We start from the raw sequence: 27202 nt of genomic DNA on the forward strand, positions 1-27202 counted from the left end.
GATAGATAGATAGATAGATAGATAGATAGATAGATAGATAGATAGATAGATAGATAGATAGATAGATAGATAGATAGATAGATAGATAGATAGATAGATAGAGAGAGAGAGAGAGAGAGAGAGGGGGGACAGGAAGCGAGGAGGGAGGAGGGAGAGTGAATGGATGGATGCTCCTGCTCCACAGCAGCGTTGAGCTGAACAAACACAGTGACATGTGCTTGCCTGCCTCAGTTGCCCTGACCATGTTATTAACACACCACTGGAACACACTTAACTAATGCCTATTCAATTATGCTAATTCCAACATACAAATGACAATGGTTGGCTACCCCATGTTGTCTCAATTAGGGGACATGTGTAGAAGGGATAAAGCCAAGAGAGAGGGGTGTGGTGCTGGTTGTGGGTGATAACCAGGCCGGGGGCGAGACGTTTACCCCTCTGGGATCTTGTGATGATATTCATTGGTTAGAGGAATTCCGTGCGGCTGCTATCTACAATGGTTCCATGCGCGTTCCCACCGACCATATCACCAAAGCTTAGGGCGACGGATCAAAGTATCTTTCATCTATTAGGGCAGATATAAATAATATGTTTTCATATACTGTTGCCTTTTGTTTCACACAGAGTCACCATGTTCACACTGATCCAAATACACAGCTGTCAAATACACTCTATTGATTTTAATGGAAGATATAAGACACGCTAAAGATTCAAACAACCCACACATTGAATGAGTGAAAACGTTTTTAGAGTACAGGTAGGCTTTAACTGGCTATAAATCTTGCATGTTTGGTAGGTAGGTACGTTGTAAAAATATGCATTAAAATCAATAAGGTGAATCGACAGAGCGATGCTGAGTCATACATCACATTTAATACAGAGAGCAAGGATTAATTACATTGATTGGGACTGTGAAATGAGGCATTTGTGTGTGTGTGTGTGTGTGTGCGCGCACACATGTGTGTGTGTGTGTCTTCTATCATCCTGGGTTGGGCTCTGGACTTACACACTAACATGTGGAAAGCATGTGGCTGACTTCTTCCTGATAAAACATGCTTCATCCATTGCCCAGAGAAGCGAAAAAGCTCTGAATCAAACCCATAATCTCACTGTGGGTAAATCTCTTAGCCAAACATCATACCAGAAGCTGAAGCCATTACGTAATGTTTGGTTGGCCTCTTGTGCTGTAGCAAACATATCCCAGACATGAATCTAACATTCAGGAACAAGGGATTCTCTTAATTCTCAGGATTAAAACATTAACTGACGTAGCTTCCAGTTTCTATGTCAGGGGGTCAAAACCACTGACATAGGGGTGAGTGTATTTCTCTTCAGCACCTCTCTCCTGCCAATCCACTGTCCACTGACTGGCTGTCACCCTGTAGAGAAGGTGGTGCTGAAATCTCTCACCTCTCTGATATGCAGCTGAACTGACTGGCGCTGTCCGGGAGAGGAGAGGTGCTGAAACCTCCAGCACTGCTGTGTCTGAGCAGGCAGCGCTGTCCGATGATATAGGTGCTGAAACCCCCAGCACCACTGTGCCTGAACCAAAGGGAGCTGACCGGAGAGAGGGGGTGCTGAACTTAACTGGCTGCTGGTTGTTGGCTGCAGGGAGCTGTTTGGCCATGCTGCTTGGGTGTTTTAAATATTTGACACAGAACCCAGGAGTAAGATGATGCAAAATAAGGAGACCACCACCACACCACCACCACCACCACCACCACCACACCACCACCACACCACCACCACCACCACCACCACCACACCACCACCACCACCACCACACCACCACCACCACACCACCACCACCACCACACCACCACACCACCACCACCACACCACACCACACCACCACCACCACCACCACCACGACACCACACCATCACCACCACCACCACCACCACGACACCACCACACCATCACCACCACCACCACCACCACCACCACCATACCACCACCACCACCACCATCACCACACCACCACACCACCACACCACCACCACCACCACCATCACCACACCACCACCACACCACCACCACCACCACCACCATCACCACACCACCACCAAATGAATGCCCAATTCTCAAACTACCATTAGTTACCCCAATCATTTCACTTATTGAAAACCACACAATCAATCTCTATTCATATCCAATTCACACAATCAATCTCTATTCATATCCAATTCCATTCTAAAAATAAAGTAGGCTATTCTGTGAATAAAGCTTCTGATCACTGCTTCATGAGAGACCAACCACCAATGTGACCGCAGACATCATCCTGGGCATTTGGCGAGGTTGAGTTCTGTTCTCCATCTCCCTGCAGTAAGGAGGGATAGACAATCAGAGTGGGCGTTGAGGTGGTGAGTCACGGAGAAAGGACAGAGTCCAGCAGAGTGGAAAGTAAGAGGCCCTGGCTGTCGCTCAGAGCGAAACACATAGTAACCAGGGAGAGTAGTACACGGGTCAGAGCACACGCACACACAAACACACACGTCTAGTGTATAAACATGCCTCTTCCGTGACACTCTCTCTGATTCACCATGTTTCTTCCTCCCTTCTCTCTCCTTCTCTAGAATTCGATTTCTCTCTTTCTCTCGTTCTCTCTCTCGCTCTCTCTTTCTCTCCCTCCCGTTCTCGATCATCCTGGTTTTTATATTTATTAATACTCTTCTGCCACCACTAAATAACCCAGAAACACCCCCAACGTCACTACAAGGTTGCATGAAGGTCACACGCTGCTCCTACTTTACCCTTTGCTTGTCAGAGGCAAACATATTTACTTAACTGGAAGAGCTGCTAGATAAACAAAAACACTGTATAAACTGAGTGAGAGCACCAGAGAGAAGCTCATTAGTTATTGATGCAAAGACACGAACACACACGCGCACACACAGAGCCTGTGACTATCTGTTTACTTCTCAGCCTTGAGATTATGGCCTGAGTCCTGATCTCATTGTAGTGCTCATACATTCTGAAACAAAAATTCAGGTCAAAATCCATTGAGGAAAGTTCCACACAAACCAATGAATACCTATCTATTGTATAAAACAGTAAGTGTCCACCAGTCTAAACATTGTCCCATTCTAAATGAACCAGATGAGAGCTGAATATCTCAATTTTAAATGTATATGAATATGAACAGTAACAATAACCCTGAACAAGACCAGACTGTGGAGCCATGGTCCATTGTTCAGCCTACCTTGACCACTGTTGGAAGTGCAAATCCATTTTCCAAAGGCCATATTGTTACAGTGGATGTGATTGGCCGCCAGGACAGATAAAAAAAAGACTTGGCGCAATGAGGTGTAATGAAATTGAAATCCGACAGGATTGATTCATGTGTAAAAAAAGAACTGGCCGTGCATTGGCTTTCATGGATTACGCCGGCTGAGGACAATGGAATCATATGGAGAGGAGCTGTTTGAAGCTCCACAATAAGCCAACCTTCTGCTCTTTCATGTTTCTAAATGAGGGAACAACTGTGAATGTTAATCGCCATTCCACTGGATCTTTGCTCTAGGTTTGACCTATTTCTAGTAGAGGGAAGATCTGGGTTTTACCTTTTTCTAGTATCAAATCAAATCAAATCCATTTTTATTGGCCACATGCGCCGAATACAACAGATGCAGACATTACAGTGAAATGCTTACTTACAGCCCTTAACCAACAGTGCATGTATTTTTTATAAAAAAGTAAAATAAAACAACACCAAAAAAGTGTTGAGAAAAAAAGAGCAGAAGTAAAATAAAATAACAGTAGGGAGGCTATATATACAGGGGGGTACCGGTGCAGAGTCAATGTGCGGGGGCACATGTGGGTAGAGTTAAAGTGACTATGCATAAATAATTAACAGAGTAGCAGCAGCGTAAAAAGATGGGGTGGGGGGGCAGTGCAAATACTCCTGTTCAGGAGTCTTATGGCTTGGAGGTAGAAGCTGTTGAGAAGTCTTTTGGACCTAGACTTGGCACTCCGGTACCGCTTGCCGTCTATGAACAGTCTATGACTAGGGTGGCTGGAGTCTTTGACAATTTTGAGGGCCTTCCCTTCCCTCTACTATAAATAGGGTTTTACCTATTTATAGTAGAGGGAAGATCTGGGTTTTACCTATTCCTAGTAAGGGGAAGATCTGGGTTTTACCTATTCCTAGTAAGGGGAAGATCTGGGTTTTACCTATTCCTAGTAAGGGGAAGATCTGGGTTTTACCTATTTCTAGTAAGGGGAAGATCTGGGTTTTACCTATTTCTAGTAGAGGGAAGATCTGGGTTTGACCTATTTCTAGTAGAGAGAAGATCTTATTTTACCTATTTCTAGTAGGGGGAGATCTAGGTTTTACCTATTTATAGTAGAGGGAAGATCTGTGTTTTACCTATTTATAGTAGAGGGAAGATCTGGGTTTTACCTATTTCTAGTAGAGGGAAGATCTGGGTTTGACCTATTTCTAGTAGAGAGAATATCTTATTTTACCTATTTCTAGTAGGGGGAGATCTAGGTTTTACCTATTTATAGTAGAGGGAAGATCTGTGTTTTACCTATTTATAGTAGAGGGAAGATCTGGGTTTTACCTATTTATAGTAGAGGGAAGATCTGGGTTTTACCTATTTATAGTAGAGGGAAGATCTGTGTTTTACCTATTTATAGTAGAGGGATGATCTGGGTTTTACCTATTTATAGTAGAGGGATGATCTGGGTTTTACCTATTTATAGTAGAGGGAAGATCTGGGTTTACCTATTTATAGTAGAGGGAAGGTCTGGGTTTTACCTATTTATAGAAGAGGGAAAGTCTGGGTTTTACCTATTTATAGTAGAGGGAAGATCTAGGTTTGACCTATTTATAGTAGAGGGAAGATCTGGGTTTACCTATTTATAGTAGAGGGAAGGTCTGGGTTTTACCTATTTATAGAAGAGGGAAAGTCTGGGTTTTACCTATTTATAGTAGAGGGAAGATCTGGGTTTTACCTATTTATAGTAGAGGGAAGATCTGGGTTTTACCTATTTATAGTAGAGGGAAGATCTGGGTTTGACCTATTTATAGTAGAGGGATGATCTGGGTTTTACCTATTTATAGTAGAGGGAAGATCTGGGTTTTACCTATTTATAGTAGAGGGAAGATCTGGGTTTACCTATTTATAGTAGAGGGAAGGTCTGGGTTTGACCTATTTATAGAAGAGGGAAAGTCTGGGTTTTACCTATTTATAGTAGAGGGAAGATCTAGGTTTTACCTATTTATAGTAGAGGGAAGATCTGGGTTTACCTATTTATAGTAGAGGGAAGGTCTGGGTTTTACCTATTTATAGAAGAGGGAAAGTCTGGGTTTTACCTATTTATAGTAGAGGAAAGGAATGGAGGGATAGAAAAAGGAGTGGATCAATTAATCTAAAATTAAGACTTGGGACAAGGATGGAGAGGCAGGGGAGAGAGAGGGGAGAGAGAGGGGAGAGAGAGGGGAGAGAGGAGGCACAATGAAATGAATAGGACTGTCTCCATCTGACTGCTTCCATCAGTCAATGAGGAGGGTGGGCTAGACGATAATAACTACTCATCTTTCCTGTAAACAATAGGTCCTACTCTTTAATATCAGGAAAGCGGATTCTCACTGAGCAGCTACTCTGTTCTGGTGTATGCTGTGAGTTTGTATTGTCCCTGTTTGTATAAGACAACCACATTTTCCTCTTTGGTGATTGATAATCATTCATCATTCAGTCAACAGAATCCAGCCTTTTGTCTCGTATGGGGACAGAGGCTCTGCTGCTCCACACTGAATATCCAGCGCTCCCTCCCTCCCTCCCTCCCTCCCTCCCTCCCTCCCTCCCTCCCTCCCTCCCTCCCTCCCTCCCTATCAACTCTGCCGCCATGTCCAGCCGGGTCACACACAATGACGCACACACACGGATGCATATACACACACAAACGTGAACATACAGACACACATGCACGTGCATGCACTCACACACACATATCGTGCATTTACAAACACACAGCCATTTGCTGTCAGATTTTGGAGGAACGGGAGAAAGAACGCTTGCCAGTCTTTCAGCAGGAGTGAGGTGAGAAAATATACACAGTAATCCTTTATTCATGCTCTGAGACAAACTCCCGTGCTGATGAGAATATCTAACAGCGCTTCATCATACTCGTGAGGCAACGGGAGCAATGAAATATAATCAGAAAACAATGGAAACAACAGCTATTAAGGCCAATTTGCCTCAATTTACTAAACGGAATCCAAATCAAAAGCCGCCTTTTCGCATATATATATTTTGTTCTTCTGTAAATGGCGGTATTGATGTTCCTTAACATCTGCCATCAAAGAGGAGCTGGAGCCAAAAATAAACTGACTGCTCTTACATACAAGCTGACCTAACTGTTCCAATCAGGTTCCATATGCCCTGTGACACGCGTTAGCTGACATGCACAAACACACACACACACAGATGAGAAACACCTTTAACCTCTCTACTTGCAAGCCACATCCATTCCAATAAGAGCATCATGTCAGAGGAATCACCTCCCGAGTCTACACAGGCACCGTTAAGCGCTTTCACGATCTGTTCTCTGTACAGTAAGCTCTCTCAGCGGAGAGCCTCCCTGCTCTCTATGTCTTACCTGGCAGCACGTGCTCGAGCCTGGGTCCTCCTTACAGCCTAGGGGGGTTTCTGGAAGGGCTCTGGGGGGGTTGAGGGAGATCGAGGCTGGGGCTGAACGCTCAGTGAGGTCCCTTTCACACGGTGATGGATCAGCTAGCGCTCACTCACGCTCACACACCCAACACAACACAGCTCCAGCAGGCAAGCTCTGATTCCCTTGCTTGCTTGTTTCATCTCTCTTCCTCTCTCTCTGACACTCCCTCCCACTCTTCCCGCCCACCTACTCCAGCCCCCTCCCCTTCTCTCTCTCCCTGGCTCTCCCTGTCACACTCACAAACCGTCTCTCTCTCTCTCTCTCTCTCTCTCTCTCTCTCTCTCTCTCTCTCTCTCTCTCTCTCTCTCTCTCTCTCTCTCTCTCTCTCTCTCTCTCTCTCTCTCTCTCTCTCTCTCCCTCCCTCTCCCTCCCTCTCCCTCTCTCTCTGTCTTTGACACAGCTGCTCTTTGATATGTAACCACCCACTACCTCCGTTTCTGTTCTTGAAAACAATAGTCTCTCTCTTCCTTGTACTAAACCATACATTCACAGATAGTACACACACTCTCTATCTGTAGCATAGAAACTCTTTCTCTCTCAAGGTGCTGCCTCACGACACCACACCACACAGCCAGATGTAAAGCTGAGGGGAAAGACAGCACGCCCAGGGAGAGGCAGCAACAGCCAACGGAAGGAAACCAGCCCATCCAATCAATAGAGCATTAGGTAGATACATGTATGGTTTAAACATTACATACAGTGGAGGACCGTATGAGTATGGGCTTGTGTACCTCAAAAGAGGCTTGGTTTGGTGTGGTTTAATTCCATTATTAAACAAATTGCAAAAATCTCTGAAGCTGGAGACACTTATCTCCCCCACTAACTTTAAGCATCAGTTGTCAGAGCACCTTACCGATCACTGCACCTGTACACAGCCCATCTGAAATTAGCCCGCCCAACTACCTCATCCCTATATTGTAATTTATTTTGCTCATTTGTACCCCAGTATCTCTATTTGCATATCATCTCTTGCACATCTATCATTCCAGTGTTAATACTAATTGTAATTATTTTGCACTATAGCCTATTTATTGCCTTACCTCCATAACTTGCTACATTTGCACACACTGTATATATATATGTATTTCTGTTGTATTTTTGACTTGTTTTACCCCATATGTAACTCTGTGTTGTTGTTTTTATCGCACTGCTTTGCTTTATCTTGGCCAGGTCGCAGTTGTAAATGAGAACTTGTTCTCAACTGGTTTACCTGGTTAAATAAAGGTGAAATAAAAATAAATAAAAATAAATTATTCAGGAACCACTTAGGTTCTGACCCTGAACCCCGCCGCCCCCCACACACTGGAGGTCCTGAAGCTCCCAACTCATGCATTCGCCTCAACTGACCTTGAACACATTGTCAGTATTCACAAGTCTTAGAATGGGGCTTTTTTTCAACCCCCCAAAAAATTGCCGTCTTTCGGTGGGCTGAAGTAGAAGAAGGTTCAATAAACAACAGACAGAACCAACTGTGGACCAGAGCCGTGCCGTGAAGCCTCAGGCTTAGACAGATGTGGTGTATCATAACCCTGTATAGCCTCCACTCTACAGACTCCACTCTACAGACTCCACTCTACAGCCTCCCCTTTACAACCTCCCCTCTACAGCCTCCACTCTACACCTGTGTGGCCTACATGATGTAAATAGGCCTTGGTAAGCTGATAAAACATGTGGATAGGGGCCGCATGGTGTTTATGATGACACACAGGGCTGTCGAACACTGTAGCCAGCCCAGTGGCAAGGCAACGAAAGGCAAACAGACAGGCCAGGCAGGCTGTGTTAATGATTACCTTCACCTGGTCTAAGCTTCCTTACAGGTTGGCTTGTTTGGCTAGAAGTTTGAGCTTCGTCAGAAACTGTGGCTGTTAAGCCCACCTATCTGTGGCCGTGTGTGTGTGTAATGCGTAGGGATCGATAGGAGCGATGCTAAGTGGGGACAGGGCTGATTTCTGTCCCAGTGGTCTCAGGGGTAGAAGACAGGAACTGGAGGAAAGGAGGAGGGCTGGGCTGGACATCCATGTCTGTGTCTGTGGAGATTATCTTCCATCTCCCTGACGAGCTCACCCCACAGCTTCTCAAACCAACACACACACAGACACATACAGAGAGCATAAACACACACACACACACACCCCAACACCTCAGCGCCATAGAGGCTGTTCTAACAACACAGCTGTAGACTGCAAACTGCAGCCCAGTTAACACCTCCACTGTCTGACTAGCTATAGCATGCTGTCTGTAAGTGATAGATCTCACTGAGTTCTCAGAGAGGAGGGAACTGAGGGTAAATTGGACTTCCATAGGGTATGTTACTGTACTATAGACTTTGAGAGGAAAATGTGGAAATCCAAACAGTACTATCAGCTATTGAAAGGTGCAAACACACTGTACGCATTCACTTCTTATCTCTATCCTATCTCTCATCTCAACAACACCTTGGCAACAGTGAGCTGTTTGCAGATTGGCTGGAAGGCTTTCTCCTCTGTGGGTCGGTGCCTTAATGCCTTCTGTTGTCCAGGGGTGGGTCTGTCCCCATGGCAACATTTTATGTCCTCTTATTGTAAATATGCAGTGAATGGTAAAACAACAACAACAAAACAACAACAACAACAACAAACGAGAGAAAACAAGGCCACAGTACACCACTGAATGATTAGATGTAACGAGCCTTGGAGTCAGGAGACACAGAAAAACTTTTCCCTTTTTCAGATAAAAAGTCACAAGAGACTAGAAACCAAAAATGAATCCATGCAAACAAACAAATCAAACTAACAAATATATTACATTAGCTAGCTAGATTAAGGCAGTGAGACACAACATAACAGCAAATGGCTGCCACACAGCCAGTTGGCAAAATAAATATGTCATCCTGGTCTCCTCTCTCTCCTAGACTTTGTCATCCACCACTTGGCTGATACAGGCTTTGTTCTGGAAGCTTTGGGGACTACGAGGCTCCAGCCCATCAGACTGACATGAATACAAAGTGTTGCCAATTTCAAAAGAAAGAGAGGGTTCCACTCCAAAAAAGTAAAACAAACTGCAAAAAAAATATTTCATAAAATAATCTTGGCCTGTCTTCTGTCTAGTGGCCCGTGAGGAGCAGATTGATTCTCTTGGAGGGAGAAATAAATTAACAACCTAGCTCTCGGCTGCCAAGTTCATGAAGAGAGCCTGAAGTGAAGTGTATGTCTTCCCAAAGAATGCTAGCTGTGAGGAGTAGGGAGTCAGAGGGTCAGCAGGGACAGGAAGAGAGAGACAGAGAAAGAAAGGTGGAGAGATGGAGAAGAAGAGAGGGTAGGAGAAAGAGATGGAGATAAAAGGAGTGGGAAGAGGAAAAGGCAGCCGATCTCCAAAAAGGTCAACATTTTCAGTTATACTTTGATAGTCCTAGCCCTTCCCGTACCCCTGTACATTGAGATATTATATGTCATAGCGCAGGAAGTCGATTCCCAACACAGCCTGCCACCTGCAGTCTTCCATCCTAGGAATAGTCCAGTCTGTATTTTTATCATGCTCCCATCATAGTCAGCTCATTTCCACACTACCCATGGGTGTTATACTGTTCAAATAATTCTTAGTGAGTCAGACATATTTCTGAGTATTCTGACTTTCTTACAGAGAAGAGACACTTGTTTTAATTACATCTGATAGCCTCATTACTCTCTCTCTCTCTCTCTCTCTCTCTCTCTCTCTCTCTCTCTCTCTCTCTCTCTCTCTCTCTCTCTCTCTCTCTCTCTCTCTCTCTCTCTCTCTCTCTCTCTCTCTCTCTCTCTCTCTCTCTCTCTCTCTCTCTCTCTCTCTCTCTCTCTCTCTCTCTCTGTTCCGCAGACAGGAAGCTGCCTTACAGCTCTATCAATCCAGACTGGAGGATGTGATGCTGTTCATAATGTAGGACCGGCAGGTTATTTTCAACACAAACAGGTGCTCCTTTCACTCTCTGTCGGCACTAACACACGTGCATACCCTTCTCACACACACCCTCACCCTGTTAGGGTCATTAGCACATGCCAACACCAATGACTCTGCACAGATGTTTGGATAGGAGAGAAGCGAGAAGAGGGTGAAAGGGGAGGCGGGGCATCACCAACACTCAGCACTAGCTGAATCTCCATGGAGCTGAGCTGATAAAACAGAGAGATTACAGTTTTTCTCGATTGCTAAGACACATTTCTTGAAAGCTGCTCTCCTTTTCTCTTAACTGTGAACACAAAACCCAATTTTCAAGCTACATTCACAAAACCTCAGACTCTTCTTGCAAAACCAAACTTTCACCTCAAAACAGTTCAATCTGTGCTCAAAACTGAACTATGTTGTCAAATCGTGCCCCGAGTCAATCAAAATTAAAAACACTACTGAACAGTCACTAAACACTACGTAGAAAAATAGAAAACACAATGCTCAGGACATGAAGCTGGAGAAATAAATGTTTATTGTTCACTGTAGGCTAAATGCATGTTGCAAAACAAAAAAACCTGTGCATTTAGCACTTGTACAAAAAGACAAAACAGAAATCTTGTGCATTTACATGTAGCACTTGTAAAAACAAACAAAAATCTTATGCGTTTGCCACTTGTGTACAGTAAGCCCATGTAAAAATAAAGTACAAAAATATACAAATAAGTGCATTACTCAGCCACAGCATCATGTCTCCGTACTGGGTCAGGCCACAGGACTTCATCCACATCACAGGCCACATTTTGTCTGGCCAGGCAACGGGGGAAAAAACCCCTGGCATGCCGTATCCAGGCTTGGCATGCCTCCACACCTATGTCACCACAGGCAAGTCCCATGGCTTGCAGGAGATTTACCCTGGTGTAAGGTTGGCGTTCATATACCTTCCACCGCCATGAGGAGAATAATTCCTCAATGGGGTTTAGGAAAGGGGAGTACGGTGGAAGGCAAAGATTGAAAAACCTTGGTTCATATTGTACCACTCTCTAACCTGGAGGGCTCTGTGAAAACTCACATTGTCCCAAACAACAACTTAGATGGGATGCTCATCCTGCTGCCCTAACAAAGCATCTCGCATGTGATTGAGGAAAATGAGGAGCTCGTGAGTGTTGTAGGGCCCCAGGTTGGCATGATGGTGGACAACCCCATGATTGCTGATGGCAGCACATAATGTGACATTGCCACCACGCTGCCCAGGAACACCAACAATGGCCCGATGGCCAATCACATTACGGCCTCTCCTTCTCCTTTTGGTGAGATTAAACCCAGCTTCATCCATGTAGATGTATTGATGGGGTCTTTCCATTGCATCCAGTTGAAAAACCCTCTGTAGAAATAGATATAGTTTTGTAAGTGATACGGGAAAAGTGATTTAGGCCACTACAGTAAATCACTACTTAGAGTAATCAACATTGAATGTGTCTGGATATATGCCAACCTGTACATACTGGAATCTTTGCTCTTTGACTCTGTCTGAGTTGCGATCAAAGGGCACTCTGTATAGCTGTTTCATGCGCAGTCTGTTGCGCTTGAGGACACGATCAACAGTAGAGAGGCTGACTGTTGATACCCTCAAAATGTAAATGGTCCTCAATGATCTTCTGCTGAATTTCGCTCAGTTTAATGGCATTGTTCTCACGGACCATATCAACAATTAGGGTCTCTTGGTGTGGGGAGAACATACCTGTCCTCCCACCCCCATGTGGCAGTCTTTCAATTCTACAAAAAGAGAACATGGAGTTACAAAAAATATACATGGAATACTAGGCCTACAAACAGTTAGACCAACCCTCCATTACAATACTACAGTACATTGGTACAGTGATGTACTGAAACATATATTTACTTACAGTATACTGTGGTACAGTATATAGTATGTCATACAGTAATTGCTGTCAACATTTACATACTGTACTATAATGTCAAAAAAAGGTAATTACCTGTTCTCTTCTCTAAATCTTCGGATTATGGTGGACACAGTGAATCTACTGATGTTTGGTTGTACCCTTTGTCCAGCCTCCCTCATGCTCATACCATGGACAAGAACATGGTCAATCACAGTAGCTCTGATTTCATCAGATATTACTGTTCTTTGTCTTCGCTGACCACCTCGACCACCTCGACCTCCTCTCACACGTTCTCTTCCTCTCAGATTTCTATCCATTGTAGGGCCTCACAAACCAGTGCTCTCTGAACTGGCTTACTGTATATGTTCCCTCACATCATTAGCCACAAGTGTGATCAATTTTGAGTTGTTGTGTTCAAGTGGTGACACCTGTGCTCTAATTGTGTTTGACTTTTGTCACCTGTGCTCACCATTATGCAGCACGGGTGCATCACAATGAAAATGTGTTGGCAAGTTATGTCTAAACAGGTGAAAAGTGCTTATGGTTTTGCCAAAAGAGTGATTGATTCAATCAGTGGGTTCAGGCAACTGAGCATTTGGTTCAGACAATAGGGTTTAGTGTTTTAGCAATTGAGAAAAACTGTAATTTAAGCTGGATAACAGACAGAGGCACATCATTCACACCCAGGGGTATCTTCATCTAAAAGAACAACTTTTCAAATTGCCTATATATTAGCTTTAACCACTACCTCTTCCTCTTCATAACTCAGTATATTATATTAATAATTATATGATATTACTTGACCGGAGGTGGACGTGAACAGCTACTTTGTGTCTGACTAATTACCAACATTTCAAAGCAGAGACGTAGACTGAGCAAGCAAGCTAACTCTCCTCCGCCCACAAGATGGTGGGGCTCCCCTGGGATGTGTGTAGTGGGTATTTTGGCTCTCCATTGGTTTGACTGAGAGGAGACAGTCAGTCCCCACAGCCAGTCACCAGGTCCAGGGGCCTGGGTCTCTGAGAGGGTCAGGGGTCACCTCCTATCCCTCTCAGCAGGGGTAATTAATGAAGATGTTTTCATGGAGCGAGGACGGCCCCCTTTAGACCTCAAGAACCATCCAGACTCTGAGTCAGACAGAGGACGTGGGAGGAATGAAGAGCTACATTAACATACACACACACATCCCCCCCACCCATCATCTCACATTATCCACTACATGGAAGTGTATTTTGGTCTTTTACTCACCAAACAAACTGCCATGGATGTGGCCACAAATATATATATTACAGTATTGTATGCCAGCAGGCTGGGACTACAGACAGAGTCAGGGTATAGGAGTTAGTGCTGCCTGTGTCAGACAGTCAGAGAGCCCCGGGCAAGGCCTGTCTGTGTAGAGGACTGGGATGGGGGATTAGGGAGGATTTGGAGAGCAGTCATTACCCTAGCCTGTGGAGGGTCTGATAATTAAATTACCTCAGCAGCGCTACCACTGCCTTCCCATCGATCTACTATACACAGACCAGGGCTTTAAGGTCACTCTGCTCATATATGGAATGAGCTGCATGGCCACCATCCTGACTCAAGATCCTGGATGACACAGTTGACTTGAAACTTGATCCGGGGCATGATTAACACATTGATGCCAATGGATGGTTGGTCTTGAAGGTGGAGTGCAACTTAAGTCCGGATTTGTGTATGCCTTTGCAGTTCACATTGAGCCTGACACATACATTGAAATGTCTGACTGTCTCTAACATCTGATTCTCTCCCTCTCTGATTTAATCATCCTGAACAACAGCTCTCATGTTTCCTACTGCGCTCTGCCCTTCCTGATCATTACCATGCAGTGGCTGAGGTCTGCTGGTGGTCCTCTGGTGGTGCTGTGGTTCATGGAGCGAGCAGTGTGTGTGGTTGCAGTGGGGCGTCTGACAAGAGATGGGCCCGGCGTGATGGTGGTGGTGAAGTGGCCCAGTGTGGGAATACTGTAGCTGGCCACATCACAGGGTTCCCCCCTGGTGTCTATGTTCAGACCAGGAGGAGCTGTGACATGCTGGGAGAGAGACGGGGAGAGCGCTTGGAGAGATAGAGGGAGAGAGAAGAATGGAGGAATGGAGGAACAAGAGAGAGCAGGGAAGAAAAGCTAGAGGAAGAGAGAGTTAGACAGAGGAGAGGAGGAGAGTGAGCAACAGAGTGAGGGAAAGAGAGAGGGGGGGATAAATGCTGAGCGAATAAGAGAGACAGAGATAAAAAAAGATGGGGGTGCAGAAGAGGGGAGACGTGGGTGTATGATCGTGGTTGAACATTAGCAGCTCCCACATAGAGATTGAGGATTTGTCACAATCTGCCACTGAGCAGTCCCTCTTGTGCACACACTCACACACACACACACACACACACACACACACACACACACACACACACACACACAGAAAAACATACCAACCCTACCAGAAAAAATTAATTGACCCACACACGCTACATTACATTGAGACTAGAGACTTGTAAACAGCCAGAATAAACACATTTAAATAAAGGTCAGTCTGATCATTAATGCTGATTAAATTAATTTATCCTCTTCTCAATTAACATCCTTCACACATTAACATGAATCCACGAATGAGTAGCCAGGCACAGTGACAATGTACATTAACCTGCTCAACTGTAGTAAATGAAGCCAAACGTCACCAATGTTGAGGCAATTCCCAATGACCAATGTTAGTTCATGCTTATGAGATTCCATTCTCCCAGTTCTGGAGTTGACAGCCTTGACAATAAGCTGCTTTTACCTCCACCACCATATACCAGCACTTCCATGAACTGAGGGCTGATGTACTTTCTAATCCCCCCCCACACATTCCCAGGGATGACAGAGGCATTGAAACACACACCACGTTCCTTAATTGCCTGTCACTCTGTCACAATTAGAGCAAATTAATAGACATCCCTCCTACAAGATGTGATCATATACGATAATCCGTTTTTTGAGGATCATTGAGGCTTTTTTATCTTTACACCCACAGCTCATGCCTCGTTATGCTTCCCCCAGACGGAAAGTACACCCAACTAATGATCCTACTCCACCGCTGAGCGAGGGCAATAGATGCCGCGTGCCTGAACTGATTGCGGTTACCCTAGCAAAGAGCCACCGATAGATCTGCTGGGGAAAGACAGGGTGATGCATGTGCTGTTGACGGTGATTTGCGGCAACACACATCTGTAACGGGGTTGAGCTGAGCTTCGTCTTTGGTGAATTAGAGCATTGGCCCTGAACAGCCAATGAAGCTTATCACGGATGTAGATGATTTCTCGGTGGGGAGTCATTCCCCCAGAGCGACCCCATAGAGGAGTCTGGCTCTGCATCTGCCCGTAACTTTCAATATCACAATTGTAACTCACAATGTCACCACCATTACTCTCAATGTCACCACCGTAACTTTCAATGTCACCAATGGAACTCTCAATGTTACCACCGTAACTCTCAATGTCACTACCGTAACTCACAATGTCACCACTGTAACTCTCAATGTCACCACTGTAACTTTTAATGTCACCACCGTAGCTGTCAATGTCACCACCGTAACTCTCAATGTGACCACCTTAACTCTCAATGTTACCACCGTATCTTTCAATGTCACCACCATTACGCTCAATGCCACCACTGTAACGTTCAATGTCACCACTGTAACATTCAATGTCACTACTATAACAGGAGCTCGCTGCTGATAATGATACTGCTTGCTTGAACATGAATCACTTGAAAAGCAAATAACTGTTGTGCCCATTTTTCTCCTGTAATGCATATGCTATATCACATATCATACACCTGTGAAGGTTTCTGAATGTATGCATATCGTCCCGTTAATTGGTGTAATCTCATACCCTTACATTACTGTACCTGACGGTAAAAGATGGCTGCTCGTTGGGCAGAGATTAATGTGCATGTCAAACACTTGTGTTTGGATGGGAGGCGGCCAGGCTCCTGGTGTGTCTGAGGTAGATGTTTCATGGGACTGTGTTGGCGGATGATTGATGCCTCGCAGTACGTCAGTTGGCAAAAATCCCAGACACCCCAGGGTTTTTGGCTTTTGCGTGTGATTCCCCCCCCCCTTCTTTTTTCCTATAACGTGGTTAGTGAAGGAGAGCGAATCTGGAGACAGATGGGGGATTGGCAGCGCTCCAGAAGCCAGAGAAGCCAGTCGATCAACAGACATGTATCACAAAACAATGCCGTTTGGAACATGCAGAAGACGAGAACTGCTGGTTGCCAGATACCCTCTACAGCACCTGACTGTGTGATGCTATCTCCTTGGCAGAATTAGGCTGCCTCAAGGAGCAATAATTACAACAAGCGATCTTAATCTCCGCCGTGGGAAGGAGAGCAGAGGAGAGGGGGGACTCATTCAGTGAAGAAAACCCCTCCAATCATGTCACATCGCTGTAGGCAAGACACCCAACCCCATCCAACTACCTCTTCTTCCATATGGAAGTCACCTTGGAGATGCCCTTGACTAGAACCCCATTGCCATGCCAAGTGTGTGCAGGGGACCAGTCTTACCGATGCTAATGGTGTTAATACAGAAGAATGTCTCTCATCACTTGCTCTGAATTACCATGTGTACAGTCCCCTCACCCCCGCCATGCAAAAGCCTTTCCCCCCCATTAGTATTCTTATCTGTAACAATGCCAGTGGAAGGATATAATGATGTCTTAAGGTAGCACCAGGGTTGTGTATCGTCTTCATTTAGCCTCTTGTCGTTGAGGTAGTTAGCCAGAGTAAAAGAGTCAGCTTCATGCTCTGTTTGTCGGCCCCATCGCAGCAGAGCTACTGAGACAAGTGAGTTAGACTGGAGGGAGAGAGATGGGAACCCGGCCTGGACTCCTATAGTTTAACCTCGTCGGCCCTAATGACAGGCATTGAATTGCATTGTTTTAGCCAGGCAGATTGGGGCCCTGCTCAGAGGTTCATGAAGGGGAGGGGGGATAGGAGACAGACTCGCTGGTTCATCTGAGGTGCCCACCTCTATCTTTTTCCCTCTCTCCCTCTTTCTCTTTCTATCTCTCCATGGGCCGCACTATGCCACTTTGGATATGTCACGGGCAATAAGGATGAAAAATTGGGACCGCTCCCCTCGGTCCCCAGTCGGTGCGGTGGCTTCGGAGTCCGCCCTCATATGCCTAGAGGAGGCCGCGCTCAGCACTGCTCACAAACAAAATGGGATTTAACAAGGCCTGAATCAGCCACAACGTCTCAGCAAATGGCCACTCAACCCGCCACACCTGCCTCGCCAGCTGGATGTACATGTTGTTATGGTAGAGTGGTATTGTGTAGTGCGAGGAAGGAAATAAGGTTTGTGAACAGAGACCCGGAAAGAGTTCCCTATTGGTTAAACTTACACCAGGGTAAGACTCCATATGCTCTGCATGGCTTATATTAACACTGGTTTAATCAACAATCTTGAATTCCTTCCCAAGCCATATTGGAAAGCATGTGTGTGATGATAAAACTCCCTTAAGTCTTAATCTTTATTTCTTTTCTCTCTCTTCATTTGTTTTCCTGGTATTTGTTCAAATAAGACATTGATCAACAGTGTGTGGTGTTCTCAAATTTGTGTTTGCCATTTATGATGACCTTGGTTCCCATGTTGTGCCCTTGGCCACACAAGCTCAGTCTCCCATAGCTTGAGGGAGAAAATGTTTCTCTGGTTGTTGTTTTTCACAGCATGACATTCAAATGTGTGCAGTGGTGTGCAGGAATGTATATAAACAACATGACATCAAGAGATCCCCTGAAACTTCCCCCTCATCCCCTACTTAACATTCAAGATAAAGACTAGTTGGCCATTGGATTCCCACACAATAACATGATTCATCTCCCTACTTCCTGACAATGGAACACTTCACATTACATCCTTATGTACACTCCCGCTCAAAAGTTTTAGAACACCTACTCATTCAAGGGTTTTTCTTAATTTTTTATATTTTCATTGTAGAATAATAGTGAAGACATCAAAACTATGAAATAACACATATGGAATCATGTAGTAACAAAAAAAGTGTTAAACAAATCAAAATATATTTTATATTTGAGATTCTTCAAAGTAGCCACCCTTTGCCTTGATGACATCTTTGCACACTCTTGGCATTCTCTCAACCAGCTTCATGAGGTAGTCACCTGGAATGCATTTTAATTAACAGGTGTGCCTTGTTAAAAGTTAATTTGTGGAATTCCTTTCCTTCTTAATGCGTTTGAGCCAAGCAGTTGTGTTGTGACAATGTAGGGAGGTATACAGAAGATAGCCCTATTTGGTAAAAGACCAAGTCAATATTATGGCAAGAACAGCTCAAATAAGCAAAGAGAAACGACAGTCCATCATTACTTTAAGGCATGAAGGTCAGTCAATACAGAAAATGTCAAGAACTTTGAAAGTTTCTTCAAGTGCAGTCGCAAAAACCATCAAGCGCTATGATGAAACTGTCTCTCATGAGGATCGCCACAGAAATGGAAGACCCAGAGTTACCTCTGCTGCAGAGGATAAGTTCATTAGAGTTACCAGCCACAGAAATTGCAGCCCAAATAACTGCTTCACAGAGTTCAAGTAACAGACACATCTCAAGATCAATTGTTCAGAGGAGACTGTGTGAATCAGGATTCATGGTCGAATTGCTGCAAAGAAACCACTACTAAAGGACACCAATAATAAGAAGAGACTTGCTTGAGCCAAGAAACACGAGCAATGGACATTAGACTGGTGGAAATGTGTCCTTTGGTCTGGAGACCAAATTGGAGATTTTTGGTTCCAACCGCCGTGCCTTTGTGAGACGCGGTGTGGGTGAACAGATGATCTCCACATGTGTATTTCCCACCGTAAAGCATGGAGGAGAAGGTTATGGTGTGTGGGTGCTTTGCTGGTGACACTGTCTGTGATTTATTTAGAATTCAAGGCACACTTAACCAGCATGGCTACCACAGCATTCTGCAGCGATACGCCATCCCATCTGGTTTGGGCTTAGTGGGACTATCATTTGTTTTTCAACAAGACAATGACCCAACACACCTCCAGGCTGTGTAAGGACTATTTTACCAAGAAGGAGAGTGATGGAGTGCTGCATCAGAAGAATTGGCCTCCACAATCCCCCGACCTCAAACAAATTGAGATGGTTTGGGATGAGTTGGACCGCAGAGTAAAGGAAAAGCAGCCAACAAGTGCTCAGCATATGTGGGAACTCCTTCAAGACTGTTGGAAAAGCATTCCAGGTGAAGCTGGTTGAGAGAATGCCAAGAGTGTGCAAAGCTGTCATCAAGGCAAAGGGTGGCTATTTGAAGAATCTCAAATATAAAATATATTTTGATTTGTTTAACACTTTTTTGGTTACTACATGATTCCATATGTGTTATTTCATAGTTTTGATGTCTTCACTATTATTCTGCAATGTAGAAAATAGTAAAAATAAAGAAACACCCTTTAATGAGTAGGTGTTCTAAAACTTTTGAGCGGTAGTGTATATAGTATGTTTGTGCCTTTCCTGCTCCAATAGGTCAAATCAATACTTCATTACTCCAAGTATTTAGTCCATGAATGAGCTATGGTGGCCAGAGACCGTAGTATCACATATCTTACTCTACAGTACTAATGAGGCTTTCAACGCTGCATACCACTGTTTGATTTGCCTTTATGAGTTGTTTAATGCATGTATACACAAAATGTGCTGAAAAATAAATACTAATTAGCGTTAGTCTTCGTACATTGTGAAACAAATCTCTGTGGAATTATTTTTCTTTTTGAGTTTGTCCCCCCGTGGTCATTGGCATTTAATGATAAGGAACCTGGGGACCGAGGTTATTTGCCCATAGGGGTTGGAGATCCTTGGGGTCTGAGACAGTGAATAGCCAGAGTGGCTCTGTGGACCTGTGGCATTTCCATTGAGACGGGGTGTCTGTTTTGTTTGCCTGTCTTTGAGGAAGAGGGAACAGAGACTAACCTTTAACTCAACGGTGCCTGCTGCTTGGGGCTCTTCCAATGCTGCTTCTTCTTCTTTACACAGGAGTCGCACACAGTCTAATTAGTTCAAAGCTGAGGAAGAGACAGAAGGAGCATGTTAATGTGGAACAAAAAAAAAGTATGCAAAGTTCATAGAACTGAATTGAGACTAGGTACTGCAGGTCAGTTCCTGTTTTCAAGACACATTTTAAACTAGCCCAGTCAGATACTTTGCTTTTTTCTGTATCGATACTTGCTATATCGTGTTGTTGAGAGCAGCCATTTTCTTTTAAGAGTACTTTACAAGCCAGGCGCACACAAGACCAAAAGCATTTGCATTTCAATTCTTCCAGCCAATCAATGTGCACGGTGATGGGCTCAAATGGCGGTATCCAGAACCAAGGCACGTGAAGTGAACCCATGTCAGTTATGTGTGTGTGTGTGTGTGTGTGAGGGGGGTGGCAGGGATGGGGTGGCAGGGATCCATTATCGATGGAGCGCTTTCACAGCAGATTTGGCCGTGTTCATCAGGAAGCCGGTGGAACAGAGTCATGTGCTGGAGACCAGGAACAGGGACCAGCTGGGGATCTCCTCCCCACAGATGCTGCCTGCCTGCGTGGAGGAGGTGGAGGATGTGGAGGAGTGGGGACCATCTCTAGTTAGGGACACAGCAGGGGATTTTCAATACTACTTCAATGTCTCATTTCATTATAACTAATGTTTGAAACGAATGTGATCGGTTGACTTTACTTTGGTTTTTAAATGTATTCTAAAATCCAAAACCAATATATGTGTAAACACCTGGATGGGGATTCACAGAATATATTATTCAAAATGGATAAATTAAAAAATGCAAATAAGATCTGTCCTTGCAGCATACGTCCCAAGGTTCTGCTGTGATGGAGAGCTATCAGCACCATCTTGACGGCGTGGGGATGTGGAGATGGAGATTGTGATTTCCTATTCATTCCCCCATACTGTGAAGGAGCTATTTGCCGGGCCTTTGATGTACAGATTACAAGCTATTACCTCCGGCTGGCACTGGCCGGTACACAAAGGCACAAAAATTCTGAGGCAGTTTGTTCTTTCACAATACAAATCCTTGTCATCTATTACTGGTGTACATAGAAACATTAGCAATGGGCAAGATCAACAAAATCCATGTACATTACATGTGCAAAATAAAAATATGCAGTAATGTCTGTGGCCTTGCGTCAGACTGACATTACCATAGATGTAGCCAGTGCCGTGAAAAAAGTTTTTCAACTGTAAGCTCCTGCTATAGAATGTATCACGTGCTCTTGTTAACGTACCCTTGAGTTCCGTTTTCCTAACAATTGGTGCCACTCTGTCAACAACAGTTGATATTATACCCAGCACAGCCATCCTCAGCCAGTGTGACATACAGCACGTAAAGAACTTGGAAGGAGACAATGATATGGTGATGCTTGGTATAATAAATGTACATGGATGACATTGTTAGGCCTACTGCTGCTAGGTAGCTCTCTCTGCTCTCTCCCTCCCCTCTGTCTGTCCTTGATTGCAGGAGTGAAGTCTGGTGTGTGGGAGTCAGGGTTCCAGCTGCAGCTCATTCACCATAATCACCTCAGCCTTTAAGACCCGGTCAAACTTACCACTCATCGTCAGATCATAGTCAAGACGACCATGTTAGTCTCGCTGCCGACTCAACCTGGTTATTTTTGCTCTTTGTGTTTTTGGTCTGTTCTATTTACTTTTTCTCCCGTGCCACAGATATTTGGAACCTGACTCCTGCCTCCGCTTCACTCCTGCCACCACCATCCTGCTCTCCAATACCGGACCTCTCTTTTGGACTCATCACGGACACTAGGACATTACGGTACCACACCTGCCCTGATCTGGATCTGTTACCCTCCCTGTAACCTGGACTTGCTCTTCCCATATATTTGGAAACCTGGACTTTGAACATTGTAAATAAACCTGTTAAAACTTCTATGGCTTCGTGTACTTGTCTGCATTTGGGTTCTTATCCAGTTAAATCATAACAGTATGATCTGACCAACATGAACCCAGCAGACAGTAGCTCGGATACCACCCCAGAGTGCACTGAAATTTGGACTGCCATAGCCAATCAGGGCATTTTACTTGGCCAACATGATACCCTGTTTAAGACGATTGCTGAGGACAGTCAGGTGCTGCTTAATCAGGTTCAATTACTCACCAATCAAGTGTCTGCCCTTACTACCCCTTCAGCCCAGATCAGAGAGCCTTTTGTTCCTGCTCCAGAGCGCTATGACGGGAACATGGGAACCTGTGGCGATTTTTTGACTCAATGCTCGTTAGTGTTTGAACAACAGCCCCTCACCTACGCCTCAGAAAGAGCCCGTATTGCCTACCTTATTAACTCTACTAGCGGTTCCGCTCGTGCCTGGGGATCCGCGGTATGGGAGAGTCAGTCGGACATTTGCAACGCTTACGTTGCCTTCACCACGGAGATGAGGAAGGTTTTTGACCACCCCGTACGAGGCAAGGAGGCTGCGAAAGCGGTTGTTCTCTCTTCGACAGGGGGGCTCGTAGTGTGGCGGAGATGGCAGTGGAGTTTCGGACTTTAGCAGCAGTGAGTGGTTGGAATGACGAGGCATTACAAGGAGTGTTCATCAATGCTTTGTCTGAGACTTTAAAAGATGAATTGGTGTCATATGATGAATCGGCTACGCTGGATAATCTTATTTCACTCACTATCAGGTTGGATAATCGGATTCGGGAGCGCCGCCGGGAGAGGAGTGTTAGTTCCAAGCAACCTGTCTGTCATCAACAAACTCCTCCCTGCATCTTCCCTACGGAGAAAGCCGTGTCTTCCCGAGTCGATACGAGGAGCACTGAACCCGAAGCCATGGAGGTGGGTCGTGCACGGTTGTCCTCAGAGGAGCGTGCACGTCGTATTCAGGCTCGGGTCTGCCTGTATTGTGGAGAAGCTGGTCATTTCGTTCCTTCCTGCCCAGTTCGTCCGGGAAAAGGGCCGGCTCATCATTAATGGGAGAAGTTTTGGTGAGCCGAGCAGCGGATTCTTCCTCTTCTCCCCGCATTCTGCTCCAGGCATCCCTCCAGTGGCAGTCCCAGAATTTCTCTGTTAGTGCGCTGATTGACTCTGGTGCCGACAAAGCTTTTTGGATAGAGAGTGGGCTCAACAAATGGATTTGGAGACTGTTCCTATGGACTGTCCGCTGCAGGCTAAGGGTCTAAATGGACAATTGTTGACCCGTATTACCCATCAAACTGTTCCTGTTTGTCTTAGAGTGTCGGGAAATCATCAGGAGAACATTCAATTCCATATTATCGACTGCCCACAGACACCCCTGGTCCTTGGTATCCCCTGGCTCATAAGACACAATCCACACATTGATTGGGTGACAGGTAACATTGTTTCATGGAGCACATTTTGTCATGTGAATTGTTTGTGTTCTGCTCAGACTCCTGCCAGTACTGTGCCTCAACCTCCACTGGAGTCCATGGATCTCTCTGCTGTCCCTGACGCGTATCATGACCTGGCATCCGTTTTCTGCAAACACAGAGCTACTTCTCTTCCTCCTCACCGGCCTTACGACTGCGCCATTGACCTCCAGCCAGGAGCCCCGCTCCCCAGCAGTCGCCTGTACAATCTCTCCCGGCCGGAGACGGAGGCTATGGAGAACTACATTCGGGACTCCTTGGCGGCAGGTATTATGCGTCCTTCCTCGTCACCTGTAGGAGCGGGATTCTTTTTTGTTGCTAAGAAGGATAAGACCCTCAGACCCTGTATTGATTACCGTGGTCTTAACAACATCACCATTAAGAACAAGTATTCTCTGCCTTTGATTAATTCTGCTTTTTCCCCTCCTTCATGGTGCTACCATCTTTACGAAACTGGATCTACGAAATGCGTATCACCTGGTGCGCATTCGTAAGGGTGATGAATGGAAGACTGCCTTCAACACACCCTTGGGACATTTTGAGTATCTGGTTATGCCTTTTGGGTTGTCCAATGCCCCTGCTGTTTTTCAGGCACTAGTCAATGATGTCCTTCGGGACATGTTGAATCGGTTTGTTTTTGTCTATCTGGATGATATCTTGATTTTCTCAGAGTCCTCCCAGGAACATGAACTACATGTGCGCCAGGTGTTGCAAAGGTTGTTGGAGAACAAACTGTTTGTGAAGATGGAGAAATGTGAATTTCATGTGTCTGAGACCTCTTTTTTGGGTTACATCATAGCTCAGGGGAGTTGCGGATGGACCCAGCTAAGATCTCTGCTGTCACGGACTGGCCAGCTCCCTCTACCCGCAAACAACTTCAACGATTCCTGGGGTTTGCGAACTTCTATAGGAGGTTCATCAAGGACTACAGCCGCATTGCGGCGCCACTCACCGCTCTCACCTCCATCTCACGACCGTTCGCTTGGAATGAAGGGGCCGAATCAGCGTTCGAAGAACTGAAACATCGCTTCGCCTCGGCTCCCATTCTGATGCAGCCGGACCCCGACCGCCAGTTTGTCGTGGAGGTGGATGCATCCGACACTGGGGTAGGTGCAGTGTTGTCACAACGTTCTCCTGAAGATAACAAACTGCATCCCTGTGCTTTTCTCTCAAGGAAACTTTCTCAGGCAGAGAGGAATTATGATGTTGGCAATCGTGAACTGCTCGCCGTTAAGCTGGCTCTCGAGGAGTGGCGACATTGGTTGGAGGGGGCGGAACAACCCTTCATCGTTTGGACGGATCATAAGAATCTGGCTTACCTCCAGTCAGCGAAGCAGCTCAACCCCCGTCAAGCCAGGTGGGCACTATTTTTTGGGAGATTCAATTTTTCTCTGTCTTACCGTCCTGGGTCACGCAACGTCAAGCCTGACGCCCTGTCTCGTGTTCATTCGGCTGTTGATACTGGTAGTAACCCTGAACCCATTTTGCCTCCTACCTGCAGTATTGCAGTCATCACATGTGACATCGAGGGGATTGTTAGACAGGCTCAACATCATCAAGCTGACCCTGGGAGGGGTCCTCCTAACCGGATGTTTGTCCCTGAGTCTGCTCGCTCCCAGGTACTTCAGTGGGCTCACTCGTCTCCCCTTACCTGTCACCCTGGAGTTTCGCGGACCCTTGACTTTGTGCGACGTAAGTTCTGGTGGGCCACGATGGAGGCGGACACTCGAGCCTTCATTGCTGCTTGTACGGTATGTGCACGAAGTAAGAACTCCACCCAGGCCAGCGCTGGTCATCTACGACCTCTACCTATACCCAGCCGGCCCTGGTCGCATATCGCTATGGATTTTGTCACTGGACTTCCCCCCTCGTCTGGTAAGACTGTCATTCTTACGGTGATTGATCGTTTTTCTAAGTTCGCTCATTTTTTGGCCCTACCTAAACTGCCTACTGCCAGAGAGACGGCTGATATTTTGGTTGAACATGTGTTCCGCTCTCATGGTCTACCCACGGATATTGTCTCTGACAGGGGTCCCCAGTTTGTCTCCCAGGTGTGGAAAGCTTTCTGTAAAGCTTTGGGCATTACATCCAGCCTGTCCTCTGGATATCACCCCCAGACCAACGGGCAAGCCGAGAGAGCGAACCAGGAGATGGAGACCGCTCTTCGCTGTGTCACTGGGTCTAACCCTGGGTCATGGAGCTCCATGCTCCCCTGGGTGGAATATGCTCATAACACCTTGACTAACGCTTCCTCTGGTTTGTCTCCTTTTCTGTGTGCTCTGGGTTATCAACCTCCCCTGTTCCCTTCCCAAGAGAGGGAACTGGCGGTACCCTCGGTGCAGTCCCACATGCGCTGCTGCTTCAAGGTCTGGAGGAAGGCCAGGGTAGCTCTGTCCCGAGCTTCGGCGTACATGCAGAGGCAAGCCAACCGTCACCGGTCCCAGGCTCCCGGTTACTCTCCTGGTCAAGAGGTATGGCTGAAGTCACGGGACCTTCCATTGAAGGTGGAGTCTAAGAAGATGGCGCCTCGTTTTATAGGACCGTTCAAGATACTGTCTATTGTTAACCCCTGCGCGGTTAAGCTACAGCTTCCTGCCTCCCTACGGGTTCATTCCACCTTTCATGTTTCCCAGATTAAGCCTGTGTCGGTTAGCCCTCTGTGCCCGCCCTCTCGTCCCCCCTCCTCCGCCCAGGATCGTGGGTGGGGGTCCGGTCTACACTGTCCGGCGACTTCTGGATGTTCGCCGCCGAGGTCGTGGTTTCCAGTACCTGGTGGATTGGGAGGGTTATGGTCCCGAGGAACGTTCCTGGGTGCCCAGGAGCTTCATTGTGGATCCTGCTCTGGTCCGAGAGTTTCATAGGTTACATCCCCGATAAACCCCGTCGGCCGCCAGGTGGCGTCCGTAGAGGGGGTACTGTTAGGCCTACTGCTGCTAGGTAGCTCTCTCTGCTCTCTCCCTCCCCTCTGTCTGTCCTTGATTGCAGGAGTGAAGTCTGGTGTGTGGGAGTCAGGGTTCCAGCTGCAGCTCATTCACCATAATCACCTCAGCCTTTAAGACCCGGTCAAACTTACCACTCATCGTCAGATCATAGTCAAGACGACCATGTTAGTCTCGCTGCCGACTCAACCTGGTTATTTTTGCTCTTTGTGTTTTTGGTCTGTTCTATTTACTTTTTCTCCCGTGCCACAGATATTTGGAACCTGACTCCTGCCTCCGCTTCACTCCTGCCACCACCATCCTGCTCTCCAATACCGGACCTCTCTTTTGGACTCATCACGGACACTAGGACATTACGGTACCACACCTGCCC

At 45.9% G+C, this 27202-nt stretch overlaps 1 protein-coding gene across 3 annotated transcripts in view; it reads right to left on the reverse strand.

Annotated features, from left to right (window-relative positions):
* The window catches only part of LOC123491257 (synaptotagmin-1-like), a 184051-nt gene that overhangs the window by 131684 nt on the left and 25165 nt on the right, over positions 1–27202 (reverse strand). For 2 of the 3 annotated variants that reach the window (XM_045221504.1, XM_045221506.1), the window contains exon 3: positions 20463–20554. The gene's annotated coding sequence lies outside the window, so the exon portion shown is untranslated. Of the gene's footprint in view, positions 1–6606; positions 6813–20462; positions 20555–27202 lie in introns of those variants that run through there. The other variant, XM_045221505.1, reaches the window with a different exon arrangement.

This window comes from Coregonus clupeaformis, chromosome 7 (genome assembly GCF_020615455.1).
Source record: "Coregonus clupeaformis isolate EN_2021a chromosome 7, ASM2061545v1, whole genome shotgun sequence".
Classification (NCBI taxonomy): Eukaryota; Metazoa; Chordata; class Actinopteri; order Salmoniformes; family Salmonidae; genus Coregonus; species Coregonus clupeaformis.